Source organism: Herpailurus yagouaroundi, unplaced genomic scaffold (genome assembly GCF_014898765.1).
Source record: "Herpailurus yagouaroundi ecotype Mexico unplaced genomic scaffold, PumYag 140, whole genome shotgun sequence".
In the NCBI taxonomy this organism is placed as follows: Eukaryota; Metazoa; Chordata; class Mammalia; order Carnivora; family Felidae; genus Herpailurus; species Herpailurus yagouaroundi.
In genome coordinates, this window is record NW_024412395.1 from 62,349,511 (window position 1) to 62,377,487 (window position 27,977).

At 37.6% G+C, this 27,977-nt stretch overlaps 1 protein-coding gene and 1 long non-coding RNA gene across 7 annotated transcripts in view; one reads left to right on the forward strand and one right to left on the reverse strand.

The window, feature by feature from the left end:
- Positions 1 to 6,300: 6,300 nt before the first annotated feature.
- LOC121030782 (uncharacterized) overlaps positions 6,301 to 27,977 on the reverse strand; it is an 82,051-nt gene continuing 60,374 nt past the window's right edge. For 2 of the 4 annotated variants that reach the window (XR_005790409.1, XR_005790411.1), the window contains exons 2-7: positions 20,547 to 20,700; positions 17,953 to 18,043; positions 10,279 to 10,388; positions 9,988 to 10,139; positions 7,946 to 8,132; positions 6,301 to 6,521 (exon numbers count right to left, since the gene is read on the reverse strand). This is a non-coding gene — a long non-coding RNA (uncharacterized LOC121030782). Of the gene's footprint in view, positions 6,522 to 7,945; positions 8,133 to 9,416; positions 9,551 to 9,987; positions 10,140 to 10,278; positions 10,389 to 17,952; positions 18,044 to 20,546; positions 20,701 to 27,977 lie in introns of all 4 variants that reach the window. The other 2 variants (XR_005790412.1, XR_005790410.1) reach the window with 2 other exon arrangements.
- The window catches only part of PPP1R1C (protein phosphatase 1 regulatory inhibitor subunit 1C), a 135,560-nt gene continuing 134,836 nt past the window's right edge, over positions 27,254 to 27,977 (forward strand). Inside the window, exon 1 of one of the 3 annotated variants that reach the window (XM_040475562.1) lies at positions 27,254 to 27,305. The gene's annotated coding sequence lies outside the window, so the exon portion shown is untranslated. The remainder of the gene's footprint in view (positions 27,306 to 27,977) is intronic. The other 2 variants (XM_040475563.1, XM_040475560.1) reach the window with 2 other exon arrangements.

A 27,977-nucleotide genomic window follows, 5' to 3' on the forward strand; every position in this document is an offset into this window, starting at 1 on the left:
GAAGAGCCTCACCAGGAACTCAATAGGCTGGCACCTTGTTCTTGGACTTATCACCCTCAGAACTGTGAGAAACAAATTTTTATTGTTTAGCCTCCCAGTCTGTGATATTTTGTTACAGCAGCCCAAGCAGTCTAAGGTATCACACCTAATGGAGGTTTTGTTATTTTTTTGTTTCCTTTCTTTGGGCTAGAAAATTGCCTTCCTGACACCTCCTATATTTTTTTCATATTTAAAGGTTTTCAGATAAAAATGCTTTTCTCAGTCTTCCAGAAATTTTTTCCTAACATTTAAAGGAAAAATTATGGAGTTAAAAACAAGCAAGAAATCCACATTAAAACAAAAACAAATACAAAAACTTTCTCTATCTCAATCTCTTGCTTGCCTCTTGAAATTGAAGACCAAATTCAAGACTGTCCTTACTGAATATGATTTTGGGAACCTAATTCTGAAAGCCAAAAGCCAAACTCTGATTACCAATTCCTTTTCCTTTTCAATCATAACAACCTTAATCCTCTCAAAGGTAATGAACAGCCCTAGTTGAATGAGGATAAGATTACACAATAAAAACAACAACAAATACAAGGAAGTGCCAAAAAGAAAAGCATAGTAATGTAATTCAAAATATTACTTCATTGCACAAATGTAATACAGATTTACTACCCATGCATAAGAAATAATTGAGAAGAGGGTTGCCTGGGTGGCTCAGTTTGTTAAGTATCTGACCCCTCATTTCAGTTCAGTCATGATCTCAAGGTCATGAGAACCAGCTCTGGGGCATGGAGTTTGCTTAAGATTCCCTCTCTCTCACTCTGCTGCTCTCTCTTTGAAAGAGAGAGAGAGAGAGAGAGAGAGAAGAACTAAGTAACAACAATGGTTAAAAAAAAAAAAAAGCAGCACTCTTTTCTAAGCTACTTCTCTTACCTGTCTCTATCCCTTGGTATTGCTAGAACTCCTATGATAAAGTTCTCTTCTCTGGCAGGGTTTTCTGGTATAGAGTTCTTATGGGTAGTACCTGCATGGCCCCCACGTGGACTCAGGATTGCCGCCTGTCTGACATTATCTACATCTTACCTTGGAGTATGATACAGGGTTTGCTGAGGTCTCCGTGTCTCCTCTTTGTCATGGGTTCAGGTGAGCAAGGGCTCCTTTAGATGAGCCTACTAATGGTGATAGAAAGTGTACTCCCCTTAGCAATATTATTATTGTATGTAATTTCTATGTAGAAAATAAACACTTTTTATTTTTCAGGTCCTATTTGTATTACCAGATGTGACATATTTCTTGATATCCTCTTTAATTTCTTCAGAGATTTAGATTTAGAACAATAACCTTCATTGGCAGAGTTAGAGGACAACCCATATGGGATCCCATAAGGTCACCTGGAAATACCATCTTTTACTACAAAATCAGCCAGTTTCCTATGATTCAATTCAAGCATCTTCCTATTCCTTTCCCTGAGTTTTGTGCATATCTGCTATATTCACTAAGAGGTTTTAAGATTGCTTTTATCCTCAGTTTGGAGGGATTTAATTCTTGGATTCTTTTTTTCTAGACTCCTTTTATAATGTCCCCTTAGGGAATATCAGAATTGCTTGCAAATAGGGGCACCTCTGTGGCAGCTGGGTTGGTTAAGTGTCTGACTCTTGATTTTGGCTTGGGTCATGATCTCACTGTTCATGAAATCAAGCCACGTGTCGGGCTCTGCTGACAGCACAGAGCCTGCTTGGGATGTTCTCTCTCCCTCTCTCTGCTCTTTCTCTCTCTCTCAAAATAAATAAATAAATAAACATTAAAAAAAAAAAGGAATTGTTTGCAAATATACTTACTGACAGTTTGTCCTGACATGTTAGGATTTTGGGTGAACATACAAATTAGATCTTTCTGGAATCCGATCCAAGTTGATCAAAAGGATAGGATTTTTGGCTCATATAAATGGAATTTGACATATAAGTTGGCTTTAGGGTTGGTTTGTCAGCTGCTCAATCATGTCTTCAAGGTTCGGTTTCTTTTTATCTCCCCTCTCTGTCTCATGCAGGTTCAGCTTCTTCTTAAGCCTGGTTCTACTTCATTGTCACAAGACGGTTGTGTTAACATCCTTGGGGAATGTGTTTCTCTAGGCACATCTATGGAGATAGAAGGGATCGTTTCCAAGAGTGTTCTTCTCAGGAGGGGGAGGACCTGTCCTTTGATTTGGTCAGCCTGAGATGAGTCATTCTGGAACAAATACTGTGACCAGGAGAGGGACTCTTGTGTTCATTAGTTTAAGCTTCAGTCACTCTTCCCACTGCTACTGTGAGATACCCAGCGGAGGTGAAGATATCAGAATGAATATTTTATTCGTGACTAAGGAAAAGGGAGAGTAATGTTGGGAAGCTAACCACAATGCCCAGCATATCTATTTCCTCAGAAGAGAATAAATGTCTTGAAAGGGGAGAAAAACACGCTAAGTATTCACTTATGCTAGGCCTCATGCCAGGTAATACATGTATTTCTAACACTGCTGGGGAGTGTCTACCCAGCCTATTACCTCCTTTCTTTGCAAATTTCCCTGCCTTCAGGGAGAGTCTCTGATAACCCACCCATTGAACAAAGATGACTGGATCAGGGACAGACACCTGGTCCAGACTAGGCCAATTATCTTTCCTCTCTAGGAATTTTGAAGTGGGATTCAAACTAGTTAGTCTCTCTGCTGGTCTGTGGGAGCACACATAAAACATTGGAAGCTGTGGGGTAGCTGTTTTTTATATGTGCACGGAGAAACAAAGACAATTTAGAGAGATTCTGAGCAGGGAGAAGCAGAGTTAAGGTTTGACACTAGAGAAAAGCTTCCTTGGTTCTTGATGACCTTCACATGCATGGTCCAGTTACTACTTAAGCCTACTATTTATGTAACACGTTGTTAAAATGGAACCCAAAGACAAAGAACAATGTAGTAGATTCCAAAGAATACTTCTCTTCCCCCACCTAATGCCCTGGATACTAAAGTGAAGCGCTGGACCACCCGTGCATAATGTACTGAGGGATAACGAGATGCTCCTGCCACCTTGATCATGCACTGCAGCTCATAAGACAGAAAAAAGCTGATTAGACAAATGTCCTTGTGGGAACTTGGTGTGATATTCTCTGCTCCCTCCTGAGAATAGGATGCTTTCCTTTCACAACTAGCCGATGAGTGAAAACTCTGAGGCAATTTTAGTTTCTGTGTCCTGGAGATTGAGGGAGATAGACAGTGCTGTTTGACTTAAGTCTGAAAAGTCTAAAGTCAAGAAGTGTATAGCAAATCCACTGGGGTAGTATGCACTTCTACTCAAATTGGCTTGTGAGCACAAAATGAGACACTTTCCAAAAGTGAGCTGGCCCGGGTCATCTTAACAGAGAATCTCTTCTGAGAGGACTCCTCAGTGGGTTACGATACATAAAGAAATGGTGAGTTGCTGAATGCTCAGAGCAGAGCTACCCAGAGGAGGGCATGCCATGGGCAAAGGAATTTCATTGGTGATCTTGAGTGAGAATCTCCAAAGAACAAAAATGTCCATCAGAGGAAAAGTCAGCAATGCTTCTACAGTCCTGAGGGCACTGAGGTCAGACTGCAGTACACCAGGCATGGAACCCGGTCCCTTTCCTCTAGTCCTTCTCTCCCTAGGTTGACTTTGGAGAGACCAAAACTGTGGCTTGCACAGTGAGAAAGCAGCAGAGGAGGAACTGCTTAAGCAGCCAACCATACCCACCACCTCAACTTGCTCTGAGGAATGAGGAAAGCTTGGCACTGAATAAGAGTTTATAGATATTTTCATTCTTTATTGAACTGGATGCCAGTTTTGTAATAATTAGACTAGACTGGAACTTTCAATACCAAAACATTATCTAAGAGTGAGTATAAAAACTATGGACAGACATACTAAAGTTTTATTTTTAACAGTGAGAAATAATACATTTATTTTCTTTTTACATTTTATTACTGACTGAGGTGTCATATAATCATTTTAATGATGCTGCCAGGTGAGTATTATTATGTCAGTAAGAATTCTTTTCTCCACTCTGTAATTGGGGAGCCCATGAAAGGGGAGCGACTCATGAAATGGACTTTAAAAGATGTTCACTTTTTTAGTAAGTAGCAATGAGAGAAAGGGAGTTCTGAGAGAGGAAGAAATGGAGAAGCAAAGGCTGGTGAGGCTGTAGCAGTCTAGAAGGTCTGGAAGGGCTGAGGATAAGTAAGTCTGAAAACATTTTAGAGTAATGTGGCAGATCTTTAACATCACTTTTTGTCTTGTCCCTCCTCTACAACTGCCTCTTTCTCATTCTCTGACAAAAAATGAAGGTATTCTTCCCATTTGATCATGTGAGAATGTCCAATTTGGAAAGTAGGGATTATATGCTAGAATCTCACAAGGTAGAGGGGAAAACTGCAAGAGATTCTGAGATAGGTAGATCTGTTTTGAATACAGTACTATTGCAAGAACGTAGTATTTCTGAAACTCAATTTCCTTGTCTGTAGAGCTGGGAAATTTCTGTAGGTCTACTGTCAGGGATACATAACATGAGAATGAGGCAGATCCATAAAATAATTGTGTGACCTTCAGTAAGTCACAAATGCTTAGGTCTAGGTCTCTTGATGTGCCCACTGTGTTGTCAGTGACACTTCATGTCAGTGTCTGAAGCACAGTTGAGATGGCTTTTTTTTTTTTCAGTATCATTTTCTTATAAATGCCCAATAAATGTCAAGCCTGACTTTTTGTGTACAAAATCAAACCATTTGTTTTAGTTACATAAGAAAGGTCCTTTTGGTGAGGGTAAGGAGGACATTTAAACTGAAAGTTATGTATAATTGGGCCTGAAAACTTTTAATGGCTCTACTTAAAATGAATAGAAAGGTACTTAGGGAAGGTAGCAGTTGTAGGCTTTCTTTTCTTAGGAAATCAATACTCATAAAACTCAAGGTTGGAGTTGAGAATTAAAAACCACAGTGAGTTTATTTTAAAACATGTAGTCTGTCATCTTTATTTTCCCTTTGGATAACATAGTGTTTATACCCTGAGGTCTATTTATGTTGCTGCAAATCTTTCACTGACTTTGAAGTGAACTTTATGTGGTGCTAGAATCAGAACCTTAGGGCTTAGAAATCATGAAGTCCAACCCCCTCATTTAAAAAAGGGTAAACTGAGGCCAGAGAGGAAAGTGAAAGTGCCTAACATCTCCTCCATTTCCTCCGAGTTGTGATGAGGAACCTCCTGTTGTTCTGAACCTCCAGGCCCAACTCTGATAGGCGAGAAGTCCTTTTCCTTTTCATCTTCCAACATGGGGCATGATCTTCTGCTCAACCTGCATGGTGCCTGGCACTTAGCAGGTATTCTTTCTATAGTTCTTATTTGAAAAAAGGACTGTATTTCACTCTGAACAGAGTATTCTGTCCTCACCAGAGCCTAATTAGAAACTCTCTGCCATTCTTGGTGTGGCTTAGGAGAATCACCGATCACTGATTAAAGAAAACAAATCCTTGATGCTCTTCTCCCAAATACATGCTTCACAGACTTGCCTGTGTGAGAAACTGTTCCGTGGCCAATCCATGCCTGTAGTTTATGCATCCCACTCTTGTGACTGCTCACCTGCAGTTTCCTTTAAAACCATTTCCTAGGGGCTCTGTTAAGCGTCTGACTTCAGCTCAGGTCACGATCTTGCCATGGGTTCAAGCCCTGTCTCTGTGCTGGCAGCTCAGAACCTGGAGCCTGCTTCGGATTCTGTATCTCCATTTCTCTCTGCCCCTCCCCCACTTGTGCTCTGTCCCTGTCTCTTGCAAAAATAAATAAACATTTAAAAAAATATTAAAACCACCATTTCCTGTGTCCAGGGCATCTTACTGCATCCAGCACCTCTCATCCAACTAGCAAGCACACAGATGTGCTATCAAAGCTCGTTTTTGGGTCAGAGGACTACCTAGTTCTTTGGGGTGTCCCTTCAGGGTCCCTGGGAACGAATTGCATTTATGCTTATATTTTAAATCTGGCTGAACCAAACAAACTTCTAGTATTTACAAAAACATGTTTAGTTCTTTTTGTGTGATTCAGATATAAATAGAGACTGATTTTATTTGTATAGGTATAAAGGTCATGTGGGTTGGAGAATGAGTCATAGACAATGCAAAAGTAAAACGAGTAAAGCAAACCAACTTAGAAGGTTTACAATTTTGGAGGTTTTCGTCTGAAGAGGAGATAGCTGAACCTCACACAGCAATAGGCTATACATACTGGGTAGGAGAGACCAGCTGTTCCCCTCTCTCCTAGGGAGAGCACAGCAGTAATTAAGTTTAAAGGGCAGCAGTAGGCATTTTTATTGCAACCAGGTAACTTTCTAGAATTCCTACAATGAGAGAATGAGAACTCCGTGGAGTCTCTTTCACCTATTCTCAAATTCCTCCAATGCCAGCTCTGCTGTTCACTCCACCTGGTTCACAGATGATGTAAAGCCTTGGGTCCCAAATGGAACCCAGGTGTCCAGTAGTCACTCACAAGGAACTGCCAGGAGCCCTGCAGGAGTTTAAATTGTCAGGGATGAGCATAGCACCATCTGTTGGGACATCACACCAACTACTATTATTACAGTGTTCCAACATAACTACTTAGTAAATAAAACTGTTAGGTATTTCTTTTTTTTTTCTTTCTTTCTTTTTTTTAATTCCAGTATACTGAACACAGTTCACATTTATTTCAGGTGTACAATATAGCGATTCAACAATTCTCTACATTACTCAGTGCTTGTCAAGAGCACTCATCCCTTGACTTGCCTCCCCCATCAGTTTGTTCTCTACGGTTAAGAGTCTGTTTTTTGGTTTATCTCTTTATTTTTTCCTTTGTTCATTTGTTTTGTTTCTTAAATTCCACATATGAATGGAATAATATGGTATCTATCTTTCTCTGACTTATTTTGCTTAGTATTACACTCTCTAGTTCCATCCACATTGTTACAAATGGCAAAATCTTTCTTTTTAATGGCTCATTAATATTCCACTGTGTGTGTGTGTGTATATATATATATATACACACACACACACACACACACACACACACACATCACATCTTCTTTATCCATTCATCTATTGATGGACACTTAGGATGCTTCCATAACTTGGCTAAAAACATGTTTCAATAAACACAGGGGTATATATATCCTTTTGAATTAGTGTTTTCATATTCTTTGGGTAAGTACCCAGTAGTGCAATTACTGGAACATATGATATTTATATTTTTCATTTTTTTGAGGACCCTCCATACCATTTTTCACAGTGGCTATACCAGTTTGTGTTCCCACCAACAGAACACAGGGGTTCCTTTTTCTCCACATCCTTGCCACCACTTGTTGCTTCTTGTGTTTTTGAGTCTAGTCATTCTGACAGGTGTGAGGTGATATCTCACTGTGGTTCTCATTTGTTTTCCTGGTAATGAGTGATGTTGAGTATCTTTCATGTGTCTGTTTGCCATCTCTATGTCTTCTTTGGAGAAATATCTGTTCATGTCTTTTGCACACTTTTTAACTGGATTATTTGTTTTTGACATTGTGTCAGTTTCTTTTGGTGTTGAGTGGTATACTATTAGGTATTTCTTTTGCCCTAGATACTAGATACTAGATGCTAGATGCTATTTATCTATGTATATGGATACATAGAGAAGTTTTTTTCTAGAGATGTCTCCTTAAAAATTACTTCGAAAAGGTTAAACACATAGCTTTCACGTTACAGAATGTGGAAGCTGTGGAGTTCTCGAATCCTAATAGAGACCATGATGGAGGGAGGTGTTGATATGGAATCAATCTCATTCTAGGCGACCTTTGTCAACTTTACAAGCTCTTTGATGACTTATTATCCATTTATAAAACAAAGAAAATAATGCAGATGTTGTTGAGGTTTTGTGTTTATAAAATATTCTAAGATGCTCAGATGAAAGGTGTGACTCACAGGAAATACCAAGTATGAAAGAAACCGTCCCAGATTCACAGCTGATCCCTTTCTGTGTGATGGAAACTTGATATTTAAAAACCTCATTGATAAGAATGCTGTTCTCATCAGCTGTGCCTCTTCTCTGAAATTTGTTCCATTTTTCTCTCTCCTTTTCCATACCTTCAAATTGGTTGACATTTATAACCTGCAAGGGAGTCATTGAGCAATTACTTAAGGGAGCCCTGCACAAATATAGTTTCTTTTCCACCAGGTAAAGGTCATGTGTGTATGTTTGGATATATTTATCCTTTCCTTTTCAGTATTTGTCCATCAAGGAAACAGATGTTAGAAAAATATCTGATTGTTTAATCTCACCACTACCAACAGTTCTATTTTGGTCTGCAACACTCCTTTATTTTAGAATGTTTCCTAGGCAGTATATGGTAATTGAAAGAGATCAAAGTGAGTCTACTTAATTTGCACAAGCCTTTCTAATAATATATTTTCATAAAACATGCCTGTGATCAGGTGACATTCATCAAACAACTAAGCCATTACTTGAGGGAACTTTGATTTGGAGAAAGGATCTTCTATGATATCTTTTTCATAAACAACACTTTTCATGATGAAGGAAATAAATCGATCCTCAATCATTTTAGGATACAGAGAGAAACACTACTGAATTGCTGGTGTGCTTCAGTCTAGCCTTTTTTCTAGGCACATATTTATGTTATACACATTTTTTTTGTTTTATTCACCTCATTGTGTGTCAGTTTCTTTTGTTAATGTTTATTACCATTTACTCCAATTAAGGCAATCATGCAATATTTAACACCTTTATTTTTTTGCACAAGCTATTTAAAAAGGTCAATCGAAGATTATTTTGGATACAAGTAAGTTGAAATTGAGAGATATAGATTTAAAATATATTATTTTAAAGATTCCTGTCTGAAATGTTACATAACTTAATGTTTATTGACTCACTCTGTAATTAATTCTAAAGCTCACACCATCAGCTGTTCACGTTGTTAAAACTTAAAATGGATTTTGGGCAAAAAATATTTGATCAGCTGTTTTAATTGGAATAAGTAGCACTGACGTACTTTCCCACTGGATAACTGTACTAACTCTTACTACTCAAGCTCCTGAAATCTCACTCAATTCATGAAGTCATCTGGGTTTCCTGTGGGACAGGTAGTAACTTACCCATTCTCAACCACTGAAAAATATTATAGTATAATATATAGTATATTATGACTTATTAAATAATAAAATGCATTCATTACATTGGTTATACATAGAATTAACAAACATTACTTAGTTCAGGGCTAGTCCTACATAAAAATCACAAATGAGGTTGGATCATCTTCTGCTCAAAACTGTTTCCGTTTTGGGTCTTCTTCCTTCCCTTTCTGCGGCCAAGTGATCAAAATCTGACACTGATGCTTATAGCCTGAGGAATGTGTCTCTCCTACCCTACTCAACTCACCTTTCCAGGCAAGGCTTGTGCTTCAGACCTTTCCTGAACATCATTCCTTGCCCCCATCATCACAGCCTTTGGTGGGTCTCCTGGTGGCTGAGGGACTTGTCAGATGACTGCGTTGCTAATCATACTGCATTTTGCTAAATTGCAAATCATTGACAGATGTTTCATAAATCATGCCTCCCAGATTGTGTTCCCATTCAGTTAATGGAAACCTTTCAAGACCTTGATCCCTAAAAGGAACTGTTTGGGGTATAAACTCTAGGCAATAAGAAAATAGTAGTAAGTATTTGGAGGGGTAGCAGGAGAAAGAAATCTACGTCCATATGATACTGGATTTCCAATATGACCATTGGGGGTCTGATTCTCATTAGGTCTGATTCTCAAAGGAAGACTTTGACATGAGGATTTGTGAGCAAGAGATTTGTTAAGGCGGTACTTCCAAGAAAATCCAGTAGAGGCATACAGGAAGCCCAACAACGAAGGGAAAGAAGTTAAGCAAGAGAGCAGTTTTAGGTAAAGCTTCAGCCTGATCTTACAGGGAGCTATGCAGAGGACATTACATTTCAGAGCTTACCTTATCTTGAGGAAAAGGAGCTGGGCTTTCACTCTTCCTCATCAGTCAGTCACTGGATGTAGGCTGCCCTTTGAGAGACACAAGTTCCCTGGCACCTCCAGCTCTATGCAGGTTTGGCCAAAGGGTAGTCTTCTGAAGATTACAGCTGTGTGCTGTCAAAAGTGCAACATATAGAAGCTGAGGGACTCATAAGGAAGCACAAGACTTATGAGGAGATCTAAAAGGATATGGGTGGAGCACCTTCCATATCTGCTATAGCGCAGTGGGTGAGCAATGCCAATGCAGCCATACCTTGGGCAGTGGAGCCTTCTTCCCAGGGGTAATTGCAACTCCAGATCAGGATATGGAGTAATACAAGCACGCCAGAAGTCTTCCTGGTATTGTCTCGCAATCAATAGACCCTTTGAAAAGGTAACCAGTTCTCTGATTATAGTTTTGCTTGCATGTTTTTTTTTTTTTACCCTTTTATAAATGAATCTTACAGCATATACTCTACTGTGCCTGGCTTTTTTATTCAACTTATTGTGAAATTCATCCATGTTGTAGCATCTAGTGGTAGTTCATTCTTTTTCATTGCTTTGGAGTATTCCATTATATGGCTGTTTCACAATTCATTTTACTGTTGCTGGGCATTTACTTTGTTTCCATGTCACGTACCCTGTATCTAATACATACTCCTAGAAGATAGAGAACAAACTAACAATATGACAAAAGGAAATCACAGCAGCCAATGTGAACTTCTCTAGCAGTTTGTCAGCCCCCAGCGTAGAACTTAAAGTATCCCTAGAGATAAGCTAGAGTAGTTTGCCAACATCCTCGGAAAGACTTTGGTGAGGCCCAGTGGACCGAACTGACATGGCAAAGACCCTCAGGTGTAACCATTACACCCAGCTATACAGACTCCCTAGAAAAAGTTGCTGACTAGTAGCGGCTCAAAGACTGGAGGACCACCCATGCTGTACTTGTGGAGATACTGTTCCAGCTGGACTGCCAGAGGCTTTGTCAGCCCAGAAGGCAGCCTGACTACAATTCTGGCCAATGTTTGTCACAGGACCACATGTGTGCCTCGCTCCTGGCATTTGATGCCTCCTTGCCAGATTCTCTTCCAAGTAGTTTGTTAATTCCCTCTTCTACCTTTCTTGTGTAACTAACTTGTGTGATAAAGTTGTACAATACACAGCGTGATTCATGAATTTAATATTCGTGCTGCATGGTTTTTTGAAACATGTCTCAATCTCATGATTCATACCTGGCCTGTGTTTGCCCTGCTTCATTCCAATTTGGGGCTATTATAAGTGATGCTGATATAAATTTCTTGGGAGTGTATTTTGAAGCCCAAATGTGTGCATTTCTGGGAGGTCTGTGGGTAAGTACCTGAGAGTAGAGTTGCCTGCGTGGACTGTGCATTTATTAAGCCTTGGTAGATACTGCCATTGTGCCCTTTCAATTCTCATTAGCACCGCATAAGAATTTCAGTTGCTCTGTATTCTCAGCCCCACTTAGTGGTCTTGGTCTGTAGCTTCTAACCATTCTGGGTGTGTAGATTGTTTTTTAAACTGGGGTTAAATTGAAAACTCACAGTTAAAAATTTTGTAGAAACTTTTGAAGATAGCAACCTCATTTTGATAAATGCTGATATTGGTGAGTAATTTGTCTTCTCACAAATAAAATTGCGGGTGCTAAATATTTCTTCATTCAACTGATAATTTTTTTAAGTTTTTAAGTCATTTAGGTGTGAATCAACAAGATCTCTCTTATATTGTTCATTGTAGAAATCAAGGGTTTTATCTGTTTGAATTTGGTCTGTGTAGAGCAAAGTTTAATGCTATCAACTAAGAAAATTTATAAGAAATATTTCATGTTGACTAGCTTTCACCCTAAAACTTTCTAGCTCCAATTTAAGACTATAGCATCCTGGCAGAAATATGTGGAAATGTTTTGATATCTGTATGAATGCAAAGAATCAGAAACAAGTCATTTAGCCTCAAATAGGAAAAAAACAAAACAAAACACACTTTCAATGAAGATGCATAAGACTATTAAAAAAAAAGCTGTGATTTGCTATAGACTGAAACTTGACAGTTAGGCAGGAGAGAAATGTCTATTTGACCCTGGACTAGAACTTGAAAAGGTTTACAGGAGTATGCCTGTTCTCAAATATCAATGTCACTGTATATCATTATACTAGCATTTTAGGACTTCTGCATTAATTATGTTTTTAATTTAGATAATCATGCTATAGAATCACGTGTCATTGAAGGAGGCTCCAATGGTGTGTGTGTGTGTGTGTGTGTGTGTGTCTTTGATGGCAAATTTGTTCAACCACATTTTTATATGTTGATCTTTCTCCTTACAGCTGAAAAAGTCTTGGGGGCACCTGGGTGGCTCAGTCGGTTAGGCTTCCGGCTTCGGCTCAGGTCATGACCTCACAGTTCGTGAGTTCGATCCCCACATCGGGCTCTGTGCTGACAGCTCAGAGTCTGGAGCCTGCTTCAGATTCTGTGTCTTCCTCTCTCTTGCTCCTCCCCCACTCACGCTGTCTCTCTCTCTCTCTCTCTCTCTCTCTCTCTCTCTCAAAAATAAACATTAAAAAAAATTTAACAACTGAAAAAGTCTTGAAAAATTTAAAAATAATGCTTTTAATTAAATGCTGCCTCAAAAAACTGTATATAACTCTATAAAGCATCTGCCCTCAGCCCTTACTAGCTAACACTTTCCTTATCAGTTAATGCCTTATCAGAAATTTGTAGAATTAGCCACAAAGTAAATCACTTGGAAATCGTGCCTGAAAGAGGGAAAATCAAGAATAGTAGTGGAGAAGTGTCTGAGAGAAAAGAGAACTGCTCACACCTCACAGAAAAGAGCAGGTTCTCCCATTTTACTGAAGTCTGGTCCTACTCATTTTAGGATGAGTGCAAATCATATGGTTTCTATCTGGAGGGTTTTGGGAGAAGATCAGTGGTCTGATAAACTCTATTGAGTTTTAATATCTAATTCATACAATCACACAGTGATTTAAACAGGAAAAGAATATAGGTGTCTTGTAGCTATGTTCTCTTTCCCAAATGGGAGAACTGGGGCTCAGAAAAGGGTTACAAACAACCTGAATGAGGGGCACCTGGCTGGCTCAGTCAGTGGAGCATGAGACCCTTAATCACAGGGTTGTGAGTTCGAGCTCATGTTGGGTGTAGAGATTACTTAAAAAAATAATAATAAGGGACACTTGGGTGGCTCAATTGGTTAAGCATCAAACTTTGGCTCAGGTCATGATCTCGTGGTTCATGGGTTCGAGCCCCACATTGGGCTCTGTGCTGACAGCTCAGAGCCTAGAGCCTGCTTTGGATTCTCTCTCGGTCTCTCTCTGTCTCTCTCTCTCTCTCTCTCTCTCTCAAAAATAAATAAAAATTAAAAAAATAAAATATGTAAAATAAAAACTTAAAAAAAGAAGAAAAAAAAAAGAACAACCTAAATCCCACATGAAAAGTTTCCCATTATTCTAGAGTTTTATTTTCTCCATATACACCCCCTCCCTCCCATCCTTCTCAACAGTTTCTATTGTTTTCCATTAACAGAAAAATAAGAATTCTCTCTTCCATGAGGCCTCATGTTTTTCTATTTCTGTGCTCTGTTCATGCAGTCTCTCCACTTACAGATTACCACTACGATTACCATGCTGTCATCCAGGAGTGATTTTCCAGCAAATGAGACTTATGTGAGCAGAGAACAATTACTCTAGTGTACAATGCAATACATTCATGAAAGTTATGAATGAAAACACGCTCTAGCTACTGTTTTGTACCTATAGGAATTGCAGAGATTCTACTGAAATACATAGACATTATAGAAAATGTTTCACTAGATAATAAATCCATAACACAGCCTAAATAAAAAAAGATAAACTCAGCAGACCAGAAATTTTGAGGAATTTTTTGATGGTAAGGAACAGATAAATAGTATCATCTAGCTGGAGAAAGCAGAAAAGAGAAAAAATATAAAGGCTATAACTGGAGATAGCTCTACATTATTTAAGCATTTCCTAAAGAAAACTAGGAGAAATGTGCTCAGACTGAACAAATCAGAGAGGGAGGGGCCCCTGTGGACAGTTAGGGCAATTAATTAAAGACTTATTTGAATAGCTTGGGCCAGCCGGCTGCCCCCCCCCCAACCCCCCAAAGCGGATGGCAATAGTAGTGTTTGCCTTGGGATAAATCCTAGAGGACTGTTTCATACACACAGTGAGTTACTTCCTTAGGAGAGAGTCCCTTGTATGAAGGTTGGGGCTGGAGATGAAGGAAAGCAGAGTCTGAGCTAACCTGGAACTTTTGAATCCACAGCAAAGATGGAAGGAAGGAGAACCACTTATTCTCTTTGTCCACAGGAACAAATTGGGAACGGGATAATCTGAAATGCGAGTTCTGACACAGGATACCCCCAGATAAGGTGTAACAACCAGCAGGGCCGAGAAGCCCTCAGACCCTAAATAAAAGTTATTTGCACATTTTCCCAGTGTGACCCCCCCTTCCAAACATCCAAAGCAGTCATCTACATTCAGAATTTAATGGCACCTACTGCAAAAGCGCTTCTCCTTTGATCTGATAAAATACATTTCAAATATCCTGCTATGATAAAGATACTCAACCACAAATATAAATAGCAACCCCAAACTACAAACTAATTGAAGAAACTTAACCATGTAAGTGAGTCATTCAAAATACTGAAAGGATCCAAAAAGTAGCATGAAGAGAAAAATACTGTCTACATTTTGACACACCCCAATGTAATTTCAGAATGCCAAATCTAAAGACAAAATCCTAAAAGTTTCTCAAGAGAAAAAAACAGATTGCCTATGAAAGAGTTCTAATTAAAATCAGCAATCTTGGATACAGGTTGACAAAAGAGAAATATCATCAAAATTCTGAAAGAAAAAAAAAATTAACCTGGAGTTCTTTACCCAGCCAAACTCCCTCATGTGGGAGAGCAAAATATAGATTTGCTTTTTTAAATATGCAAAGACAGAGAATTTACTACCTATGAATCATTTTTTTTTTTAAATTACTGAAGAACACAGCTCAGCAAAACAGATAATGAATCTAAAGAAGTAGGATATAGGAACAATGTGGGCAAAGAAACAAATAAAATGAAACCGCCAGAATATACTATAAAGAAAAAAAAAAAAAGACACCCTGAAATTAAAATAAAAGATCCTTTTACCATCTCAGGTGAGTGAAGACTGGGGAAAAGGGCATGCTAAGTTTCTTGTTTTTCCGGGGGGGTAGATGTTGAGAATGAATATTATTTATTACATTAATTATTAGTATAATTAATTTTTAAAAGGAAACAATGTATGAACAAAGACTCGTGAAAGCTCAGAGGATTCTGGGAAGACATTTCAGAAGAGGGGCATTTGAACAAGGTTCTATAGGAAGAAGTATATTTCAATAACAAAGGTGGGGTAGAAGGATATTCTGAACAAAGTGTCCCCATGTAAAAAGGGTGCAGCACTGTGCAAGGGCCTGGATTATTCGAGATAGAGTAGGAAGTTCAGTGGTGGCTGTAGGATGCATGGCCTGAGATGTGTCTAGAAAATAAGGTTTTTTAACCTTTTGTTTCTCTAATTTGCCAGGTAATGATGTAAGTTTGACTTCCTTATCATACTTTCTTAATTATCTACTCTTATCATCCATTTTGTTCCATGACTCATTATGTGCACTGGAAAATAAGGCTCAGCACATTACAACCTGATAGATATTTCATGTTCTTTCTGAATTAAGAATATCTCTTTGCTTCCAAAATCATTATGCATATATTATACAAACAGTATAGTGAGTCATATTCTCTTAAAACTAAGTGGTTAGAAAATCATAAAAAAGGTTTATAACATTTTGAACTCTCAAGAAACAGAGACTGTGAGATAGCACTGATCATCCCCATAATACGTTGCTAAGAAATAAATGTGATCAATAAGCAATTCTGATTTACAGACCAACTGATTTCCTGTCACTGCAGTCCAACACGACCAGGAAACCATGGCAAACGCCCTCAGCTGTTTAATATAGGTTTCATGTTCTTACTAAAAGGTTTGCGTTTACTGGAAGTGACTCATCCTAATCAGTGAATTATTCTATTTTTTTAATTTCCATTACTTAAGATTACTTGTGGATACGAATTAGCCTATGTCATGTGTGGAAACACAGGCAAACACTCAAGAATAGCTATCATGTGCCTTTTTAGATTCCACTCAGACCCAGAAGATCGCTAAACTGCAACATGAAGCCAAAAGTTGTAATCATCTTAAAAAAGAATTTACTTTTGTGTAAATGGAAGTTAGAACAAAGAGCATACACAAAGTACCAGATGTGTAAGTAATATTTAGGTAGTAGGAATATAGATGAGCAGAAAAGTAAGACAGAAGAGAATGTGTATCAAGTTTTATACTGATAATAAAAAGAGGCAAAATGGTTAAGTGTTAAAGTACCAACTTAATTAATCATTTCTTGATTTAGTTTTTTTTTTGGAAGAAAAGGATTTTTGCCAAAGCAGATCTTTCTCTGATACTGAGAGCACAGGAAACAATTGGCTTCCTTCCACAGAGATGTTCTAATCAAATATACTTTTTAAAAAGGGAAAACATACTCAATATGAACCGAATATTCATTCATATAATACCATTACTTCACTGACTTCTATATTACATGCAACTTTCAAATCACATATATACTTAACTTACATCTTGTTCTCTTAAAAAAAATTGAGAAACTTGTCAATTCAATTACTATTAGCATCAGCTTTCTGTTTCCGGAGATTGATGAATTAATTTGTGGCTTATGCCGACATTTGCCTCCAGTCTTATCTTCCTTGTATCCTGCCTTTTAAGCGATCTCCTAAGCATTAGCATTTTACCCGAGGCAGGAAGATTTAGGGATAAGAGATGAGACTTAAGTCAGTCAATTATGCCACCTTGGAGTACTCCTTAACACAAGGTTTATATATACATGTATAGAGAGAGTTTTAGGTTTAAAAAATCATTATGGAAAGAAAATTGGAACCAATATTTAGAGTTGGTTTGAATTATGTATGTGCTGTTTGTCACTCATCCCACAGGAATCTGAGATGGGTGTGCATATTAATTAAAGTAACATACAGAAGATTATACTGTGAGACTGTTTCTTACTTGTTATATCCATTTCAAATTGGATTTCACAGAGTATATTTGCAGGTAAGATGATGTTAAAACATTTGACAGAACCACCAAAAATTCAATGAAAAAATCTTATCTGCTTTTTTATGTCATTACAGAACTTAAGTTCTATTTTTGGTCACAAATTGTAACTGGAAGAAACTTTGGTCATGCCTCTTCTAAAAAATTTAGTATCCACTCTGAGATGTGATTTTTCCAAAATTAAGATAAATCTGAAGCATATCAATCACAACCTTACACACAGGATGGGCCCTTCCTGGAATTCCTCTGGGGAACTCAGGTTTTCTAGCTGTGTCCTGGGTTAGAAGAAACTTTGAGACAGTCCAAGCATGAAGGGGTGAGAGGGGAGATGAACTGAAGCAACAGTGGAAGGTGGGTTTTGGGTGTCAGAATCCCCTAAACTGAGAAGCACAAATCAGAACCCTCTCTGGTTCCCAGAATTAGGTTGGCAGCAGCAGCTGGCTGGGATCTACCTGATATTCTACTAGGTACACCTGAGTACCCTTTAAAAGATTAAATACATTTTATTTTATTTATTTTTGAATGTTTATTTTTGAGAGAGACAGAGAGTGAGTGGGAGAGGGTCAGAGAGAGGGAAACACAGAATCCAAAGCAGGCTCCAGGCTCTGAGCTGTCAGCACAGAGCCCAAAACAGGGCTTGAACCCACAAACTGTGAGATCATGGCCTGCGCCGAAATAGAATGCTTAACTGAGCCACCCAGGTGCCCCAGAAAAGATTACAAAGATTTTAAAGTAAAGTGCCTCACCATCTCAGGAGTACAGTCTCTCCCTGTCTTCTTCAATCATTTAAAAATAATCTCTCAATAAAGGTAGGGCACAAAATGTTTTTCCTGATATCTGTAAAATGAATGAAAGGATTTAAGAATCTACCAAAATTTTTATGACAATCAAGATTGTGCCTGACATCAATCAAACTAAGTTACAAGACACTTACCTTAGGTGACTCACAAAACCCTACTTAGAAAAATTATGAATCTAAAATCTTGGCAGTAATTGATATTGATTGTTCTCTAGCTGGCATTTGATGACATGTTTAAGGAACTAAATTGAAGACAGTATTTTACCTGGGAGTTATCTGTTGCCTATTTTGTTTTCTTCAGAATGTATTGTCCATTTAAATTTCTCTTTTGAAAGGCGTCTTAAAAAGTAACACTGGGCAGGACTTTGAGACAGCTTGTTCCTTCAAGCTTCTCTGACTGATAAGTATTATCTGAATATATTTCACACTTTGCCTGATCACATTTTTGTATGTATGTAATACCATTTACATTTCGAACATTTCTTTTGAGTAGAAGACTTGAAATTCCTTAAAGTTTAAGGAGCTTCATTTTCTTCTGTGTTAATTCTCTTTCATTCATTCATTCATACTATCATAATTATGCAACAATAAAAGTAAGGATATGTTTTACTTGTTACGCATAGCTTAGAGAATGAAATCAACAAAGCTAAACAAGAAAATAATAGTGGTCTTCAAGGAGATTATAAGAAAACAAATTGCTCCTGATGTTTTCCTAATTTCATTGTAGCTTATATGCATTATACTGCATACATCAGCAAGTATATTAGAAACGCTTTTGTGTAGTTACAGTCTTTCTTGCAATATTGCTCTTATGGGTCAATATAAAAGTGTTAAAAACTGTGTTCTTTTGCATTTAATAGGTGAAGTAAATTCAGTATGCTTATGGAAACAATGATCTCATCCAAAGCAGTTTGTCTTTAATTAAAAGGCAAAATACCATTTTTTGAAGAACTATTTTAGTTTAATTTTTCTGATTTTAGGGAGTGTATAAAATAATCTCTTTATACATGAAAATTAAGACCTTTTAAAGAAAATATTATTTTAAAAATTATCTTTGTTATTATGAAAGCTGATTTTTACGACAAAATTAATACCTGCCCATTATATAAAATACAGAAACATAAAGAGCAAAGATAGGATCTATAATCCCATCATCTGAGATAATTCCTAGTAACATTTCAGAAGTGGTTATCCCAAACATTTTTCTCACATCACACACAAAAATACAAATATGTGTCTATGTATATATATATATATCAATATGTGTTTTATGCATTGTACTTGTGTATGTAGGTGTTTGTGTGTATATACCCATATAAATATGTAATGGAATTACATTAGACATACTGTTTAAGAACCTTTTTTTTTTTTTAACTTAACTGTGGTTAACAATACACCATGAAAAATATTTAATTACTGAAAGCCATACCAACAACCAAGAGTGTGATTTTATCTCACTGTGTCATCAAAAATTAGTAAAATGTGAAGAATTTTACAAATGGACTGTTTATGCATTCATTTCCTTATTTGTCTTAAGAGGAAAATTTCTATGACCTCCTAGAAGGAAAACTGGCCTACTATTTAGGAACCGTGAGTAGTAATTCCAGAACAGAAAATAGACGCATAATCTGAAATAAATTGCCTACATTGTATTCTCTTCAATTTAAATTATATTTACATTTATTTTTAGAAATTTTCCCCTCTCTCTTTTTTATTTTCAGCCTCTCTATTGGCCACCTCCTTGTAACACAGGATATACTCGAGTCTTGTTCATCTATGAAACAAACCTAGAGATCCCCATTCTCACTCTTGCTGTCTACTGTTAGGTCCTGTGTTTGAAGGAGGCTTTTTTTTAATTGCCATGGTGTTTTTTGTTTGTTTGTTTGTTTGTTTGTCTGTTTTGAAGGACTAGTTTCAATTTTTGTTTTCACTTAGATAATCTCTCACTCTCTCCCTCAGTCTAGCTACTAAAATTCAACAGATATTTTTTAATGATCACAATTACATCCTCTACCATTATTTTTTAGTGCTGATTACAATGCTCCTAAATCAACTATCTTCAACTTTGATTTCTATGTTATGATTCTTCCCTGATCTTCTTACCTCTATAGATTTTTGTTTTTCATTCTGTCTTGCCTTTTCTCTTTAACCTTTGGGATTCTTAAAATTTTTGACTTCCTACTCTGCATTCTACATACGGCTTGGATTAATTTATCTACTTCCCTGTTCCTAATTGCTTAATTGATAATAACTCATGTATTTATATGTATATCTTTATTAAGACAGACCTTGCTTCTGAGTTATAAACACACATATAAAATGGCCAGCTGTAAGAAGTAATAATGATTTTAAAAGTAGCCAACAATTACTGAGTTTTGCCTCTATATCCCTGTTCAAAACTTAGTGCTACAAATAACAATCAATTTTCATCTAGATTCTATAGATCAAGAATTCAGGTAGGGTAAAGTGAGGATAGCTTATCTCTGTTCCATGATGTCTGGGGTTTCAGCTGGATCACACAAACAGCTGGAGGTGACTCACAGTTAAAGGCTGTAATCATCTGGAGGCTTCTTCACTTAATGTCTCATGGGATGGCTGTAGTGATTCAAAGGCTGGTTTTCACTGAGGCAACTGACTGGCATCAACACATGACCTCTCCATATGGCTAGGGCTTCTCACGCATACCAACTGGGTTCTGAAAGAAAATGTTATAAGAGGGAGTATCTGGAGTGTAGACAGACAAAGCAGAGCAGGAATGCATTCTTTGCACTTTGATGTCATCAGCTCTGAAGACTCAAACAGCTGGGATGACTTGAGTAGCTAGGGACTAGAATGCTCTGGAGGCTTCTTAACTCACATGTCTGGCACCTTGACAAGGATGACTTGAAGGTTAGGCTCATCTGAGGCTGTCAGCCAGAGTGCTTACATGTACCCTCCATGTGAATCCCCCAACCTTCATAGTGCTGTGGCTGGTTTCTAAGAGGGAGCATTCCCAGATGGAGGGAGTCTCTAGAAAGTAAGTGTTGCAAGAGAACTAAGAGAAATTAGTATAGCCTTTTATGTATAGCTTCTGCAGTCATGCAGCATCACTTCCTTTGTATTCTATTGGTTACAGACAAGTCACTAAAGCCAGGCAGAGTCAAGGGCAGGGGAATTTGACTTCACTTCTTAATGAGGGAGCAGTAAGAGCACATTGCAGACAAATATGTGGAATGCTACAACCATCCACATTTTAGTCGTGATATCCCCATATGCAAAGCTGCTGAATCTAAACTATTAGACACATTCTTCCATTTATCTTTTCCCTTGTCACCATCCAATTCCATTAAATAACTATATCTCCCTCTCTCCATCTTCACTGCTATTTCTTTAGATAAGGCTTTTGTCATCCCTTGAGTAGAATACTGTAATATCCTCAGATGTTCTCACCTTTGGTCTTGTACCCTTCCAATCTATCCTCCACACAGACATCACAGTGGCCATTCTAAGACTCAAGTCAGATCATAATACCCTCCTACTTAAATCTCTCTAGTTATACTTGTTGCCTTCACAGTAAATCCCACATTTCTTTGCATAGTATGCAATGTTGTCATGCCTATCTTCCTCTTCTCCAGCTCAGAGGTTAGCTGAAGCTAGTTGGGTTATGTAGCAATACCATCCATATACTGTTTTAGAGTGATTACCAGTGTAGAAATCACCGCCATGCTTACAGAAGGTAGCTTTATGTCACTGGAGTTGATTGTAACCTTGTGGATATGAGAGCCCAGCTTTCTATCTATTTTATTAAGGGAAGCTGGATATCTTTTATTTGTCTTAAAATGTCATCTCAATTAAAAAAAATTATGCGTAGGCAAATAAAAACTGTTTGTGACCCAGAGTCACCCATCAACTTCCTACCAAGGTCTCTTTTCTATTTCCTATTACCTCTTTCTATCATAGCATCTTTAGCTCTATGCTGCTCACTTGTTTAGGATTTTGCTTTCTTCTCTTACCTATAAGTTCTCTGAAGGTTGAAACTTTATCTTGTTCATGTTTACGTCCCAGTGTTTGGCATAGAATAGGATGCTCAATACATAGCTGTTGGATGAATGAATAATATTTATGAAAATATTTTATAAATTAATACATTTTTATGTAAATTCAAGAATTACAATTTCTGGAGTTCATATAATAATCATCTCCTCCAAATAAAAGGCAGGGGAAGAATAAAATTAAGTCATGGAAGTGAATGAAAGTGAAAGTTACCAAAACAAATGAAAAAGGGGATGGATATGAAGAGAACCAAGAATAGATTCCAACTCTTCTTCCCATTACTCCTGTGCCTTTCCTGGACCTGAGCTAAAAATCTTCTTAATATTTCACCTGGCCTGACATTTCAGAGGTCCCATGGTCCACACCAAGCTGTGACTGACTCTGTCTTTGCATGCCGTTCCTTTGCCTGAGGAAATTGCTTCCTTAAGAGTGGCGTGAACAAAATCCCATAGTCCTTCAGATGAGGCCCCAGCTCTACAAATCCCTAGAGTTCCCTTTCTCTCAGGTGAACTTACTGCTCTAGCCTCATGTTATGCACTTGCTGAAAACCCTTCATGAGCTTCTGATTTTCTTTAGTGAACCTGCCTCAACAAGAATAGAGATGAAACAATTGAGTGATGATCAGGAAAATATTATACATTAAACAACACAGTAGTGATTCTTCAGTTCAACACATATTGTAAAAACTGCATTAATTGATATGAGGATCCCAGAGTAAATCAAAATTTAAGTTGGAGGAAGTGAAGATAAAAACATGCAAACATAAAGCAATTAAGGAACAGTTTTAAGGAATATGGCAGGCACTAAATAAATGAAAGAATGTATCAATGATGTCAGCCTTTAAGCACAAGAGTGATTGCAAGTACATTTCTATAGTTAAGTAGTGTGGAGTTCAGATTTTATTATAAGATTGCAATATAGTGAGCTTAATCTCAGGAGTCTTCTTTTAAGTGTAGAATTTGAAAAAAAATTATATAATATTTTAAGAAAAATTTTGCATGTTTATTTATTTTTGAAAGAGAGATAGAGCACAAGCAGAGTGGGGCAGGGGGGTGGGGGCGGGCAAGGAGAGAGAGAGGGAGACACAGAATCCGAAGGAGGCTCCAGGTTCTGAGCTGTCAGCACAGAGCCCGATGAGGGGCTCAAACTCACGAACTGTGAGATCATGACTTGAGCCAAAGTTGGATGCTTAACTTACTGAGCTACCCAGGCACCCCAAAATATAATATTTAAAATGGCATGGATGAATTTAAAAGATGTTCTGAAGGAATTAATATGATTAATGATTTCTCTGGAAGAAATTTAATTTAAATAGGTATTGGGAGACAGTGGTCCATTTCATTTAGATTAGTGGTATCGACCACATTTTACAGAGGCACATATTTGTCTCTATTAGGTATCGGTGCTTTGCTAGTAATTTGTTAAAACAATATTCAAAGTTTGGGAATTCTCCATCTATTTTCATTAAAAATAATCAAGAGGGGCCCTTGGGTGGCTCAGTTGGTTAAGCGTCCAACTTCAGCTCAGGTCATGATCTCATGGTCTGTGAGTTCGAGGCCCACATTGGGCTCTGTGCTGTCAGTTCAGAGCCTGGAGCCTTCTCTGGATTCTGTCTCCCTCTCTCTCTGCCCCTCCCTCACTCATGCTCTGTCTCTCAAAATATGAATAAATGTTAAAAAATTTTTTTAAAAACAATCAAGATTATTCTACACGATCCCACTAATAATGTCATTCTTGCTTGCATTATGATAGGCTTTCTTTAATGGAAGAAGTGAATAAAGTTACAGCTAGAACTGAAGGGGGGAAGGCAGTGCATCTCATATATGCCTGCCATCGTCAAAGTGTTGAACACATGAGGTTGAAAACCATTATATTAGGGCTATAAACCTTACCAACTAATATGTATCTACACACTGATATGTTGTCTGCTTTTGTTCATTATGGTATTTTCAGCATTTAATGTAATCCTATATATTTATAAACATGTGCAATAAATATTTGCTTTTGTTTTTGGTGATAGCCATCTGAATGTTAAATAAAATATCTCAAGATTTGTGAAATCAAGACATCTGAAACAGAACTTTGAATAGGAAGTACATTAAAAAATTTTTTAAATTGTTTGATTTTCTTAGCAAACCTTTTTCTCTCCTCTCCTCTCCCTTCCCTTCTCTTCCCTACCCTTTCATTTTCTTTCCTCTTTCCAAAAATAAAGCATTTGTTATATGTCAGGTGAATGCAATGGACTGAATGTTTATGTTCCCTCCAAATCCATATGTTGAAATCCTAATTGGTAAGGTGATGGTATTAGGAAGTGGGGCCTTTGAGAAGTGAGGTCATGAGGGTAGAGCCCTTATTAATGGGACTATTGTCCTTATGTAAGAGGCTCTGGAGAAATTCCTTGTCCTTTCAGCAAGGTGAGGACACAGTGAAAAGACAGCTGTCTAGGAGGTGGGTCCTCACCAGTCACCAAATCTGCTGGCCCCATGATCTTGAACTTCCCAGACTCCAGAACTGTGAGAAATAAATGTTTGTTATTTATAATGCACCTTGTCTCTAGTATTTTTTACAGCCGCCTGAACAGACTAAGACAAATGACAATTTATAAATGTCTACTGGAAATCATCAGATAAAGAAAAACTCCAGAACAGTCATAGAACTATATATCTATGGAATTTGGAACCAGTTAGGGCAACAAGGAATACCAATAGCTTCAGATGGCATCTTTGTATATGCGAGTACAACTGAGGTTTATATGAATGCTATGAACGAAAAAAGACAAATTGCAGTTGATATATACTCTTTTAAAAGGCATGAAAATACTGAATATGTTTTTTTTTAATATTTGTTTATTTTTGAAAGAGAGAGACAGACAGATGATGCGTGGGGAAGGGACAGAAAGACAGGGAGACACAGAATCCTAAACAGGCTCTGGGCCCCAAGCTGTCAGCGTGAAGCCTGATGTGGGGCTTGGACCCACAAACCATGAGATCGTGACCTGAGCTGAAGTCGGATGCTTACCCGACTGAGTCACCCAGGAGCCCCTGAATATGTTTTAAATGTCCACTTAAAATATCAAAATAAAAGCCTGGCGTGGTGCTTAAAAGGTTGAACTGTAGTCTTGGGGAAAATTCACTATATTGAAACATCTCATTTCCTGACAATATCAGATAGGAGATTCCTAAGTAGAATTATTTGGTAACTACTACCTGGCCAACCTTATGTTTTTCTGGATATGTTTAAGATAGAACAGAAAAGGGTTTGCAGTGTAGGAGGGGAGGCTGAAGGAACACATATGACGTTGTAGAATAACATAAAAGTACATGTAAGTAAATACTAGGAGAAGAATGAAAGGAGTGGTGCATCTTATCTGAAGAATCTGAGGGTGACATCCTAAAGAAGTGCAGTCAGAGGATGAATTCAATTTGGAGAAAAGGAGGGAGGGCAGGAAAGCTTCTCAGGAAGGTAGAGGAGGCCACAGAAAAGCTGGCTGTGGGGTCAAGTGCGGCCTGAAGGGGTTGTGGAAAATAGGGTCAGAGATTATAAAGTAAAATTAGGAAGGCCTAATGGACTATTCTCCTAATGTACTACCTTCTTTATTCACAGTATCACTTATCTTGAAGAGAGACTACAGTTATTGCTTGTTCTAGAGGCATTTTTAATCTTTAATGATAGAACCCATTACTTTAAAAGAGAGAGAGAGAGAAACTAAAACTGGCTTCTTTTAAGTCAGCTTGGTGACAAAACCCCCAACTCTAGAGTTTCCATTTTATTCTGATATCTAACATGAAATGTAAGATCTTCTTGATTACTAGGATCCTATAATCATGCTACTTTCTTTCCTTTTATCCATATGCCATGTCATCTTAAGATCTCTTACCATGGAACTTGAACCGGTAGAACATCTAACCATTGTAGGTTCTGGTACCTTCCACCCCCCTCTCTGTAGGCCCTTATAGAATAGCAGCCATCTGATTAAAGCCCAGGCTCTAGGCAAAATTGATGGCATTTGAATCCTGTTTCTGCCAGATGACTTTGGGCAAATTACCTAAATTCTCTGATTCTGTTTCTTCATTTTAAATTAAAAATGAGGACAGCAATAATATTTGCCTGAAAGGATTATGAGTATTAAATAAATTAGTGCAGATAAAGTACTTCAAATAGCACCTGGCATGTGCTAAGTGTTATCTAAGGGTAGGCTATTAATATTATCTCTAACAGGGAGAAAAAAATGTACACCTAATATTTAGTGTAACTATACTGCCCACATAAACATATTAAAGTTTTTGATTATTTCAAATTTAAGTTGCATTTTAAGTGATACTTGAAATAGCAATTTAGCTTGAAAAGGACCCCAAGGATCTTTTAACACAGTTTCTTTTCTAATGCCATAGCAAAAGGCCTGGCATGGAGTAGATGTACTATCTACTCAATAAATATGCACTATGTCAATGAGTGACACTCTGAAATGCTAAACAGAAAAGATAAACTGGTAATTATTATACTAAGTAGTGGTTAAGCTGAGTGCTTTGGGAACACAAAGATGAGTCTAGACCCTCTGTGGATAGAAATAAAGTTTACTTTATCACCTAGTGTTCTGATTGGTATCAAAATATTCCAAATAGGCAGAGAGCCTAGTAAATTCAGATTAAGAACGTACATCTTCAAGTCTTTTGAAGTCTAGTTTAAAAAAAATAATAGCTCTCTGAGTAGTTATCATGTACTGGCCTTACAATGAGCTCTTCTAAAGAATTAATTCATCTAAAATTCACAAGAAGAAAGTTCTCTTCCTGCCAAGTTGATAAACTGAGTAAGCAGCAGAGCCAGGGTTTGAACCCAAGGCTGCCAAGTGCATGCTCGAAATTACTATGCCAAGTGAAGTTCTGGATTGATTATTCACTAGAAATACTGTCTTGTTTTCCTTTTGTATAATTTGAAGAAATAGAGAAATTTACTTCATTAATGATATTGATTCAGGTTCCACTCTGGGACTTTGTAAACGGTAACACAAAATGTAATTTCTAAGTTTCCCTTTGACACTGCAAGGATGAGTGCATCACAAGATGTCTTGCTGGTCAGCACTGTTCTCTGACTGAAAGTGCTTTCACATCCACATCTTCATTTGCTTTTTCCCCTAGTGGGTATAGAAAACTACTTGAATAATGCATACTACTTTCCATATTCCTTCAACAGAACACCACATACTTCAATCATTAAGATGGATTCCTAGTATGGACTCAGAATTTAAGCAAAAGAAAGAAAACCTCATTTGTAAGTGCCTGGTATAATATTCAGTGTCTAAATGTATTATATAAATGCAAAAACATATTAAAAATCTAATGTTCATCAAACAAAGTCTTTCAAATAAGAAAGTAGAGTACTCAAGTTCTCTCTTGCATTTAAACAACTTCGTTTTCAGGCTACCTTCACAAAAGGAGTTGAACGCAGGAAGGCCATCTAGCTATGCTGCTGCCTCCCCTTAGATATTAACAGATGTGGAGATCAGGCCACTGTCTCCCTCTACCTTCACCACTACCCACCATGACCATTATCCTCTATCATTCTGGAGATAACCTCTTTTATGCTTTTTTTTTTTTCAAGTCCTTTTCTTTACATATATCCCCACTATTGACAATAAACCACAATGATGGATCATTAGGTTGCCACTAATGTTTTCTAGTCACTTCTGTATTCTTCCAAATCAGAGGATATAACTGGCTCCACCAGGAAATGAAATAGAGGTCATTACAGCAGCAGTGACTTTCAAGCTATCTGCTAAATTTAGCTGTCCAATACTTTCCACTCTAATGAAAACTGTGAACTACAATTATAGAATGCTGGAACAGAACAGGAGCTTAAAGGTCACTGAGTCCGATCTCATCGTTTTTCTGATGAAGGTTTGGGGGGCCTAGACATAGCCTGTGATTTGCCTCAGGGCACAGA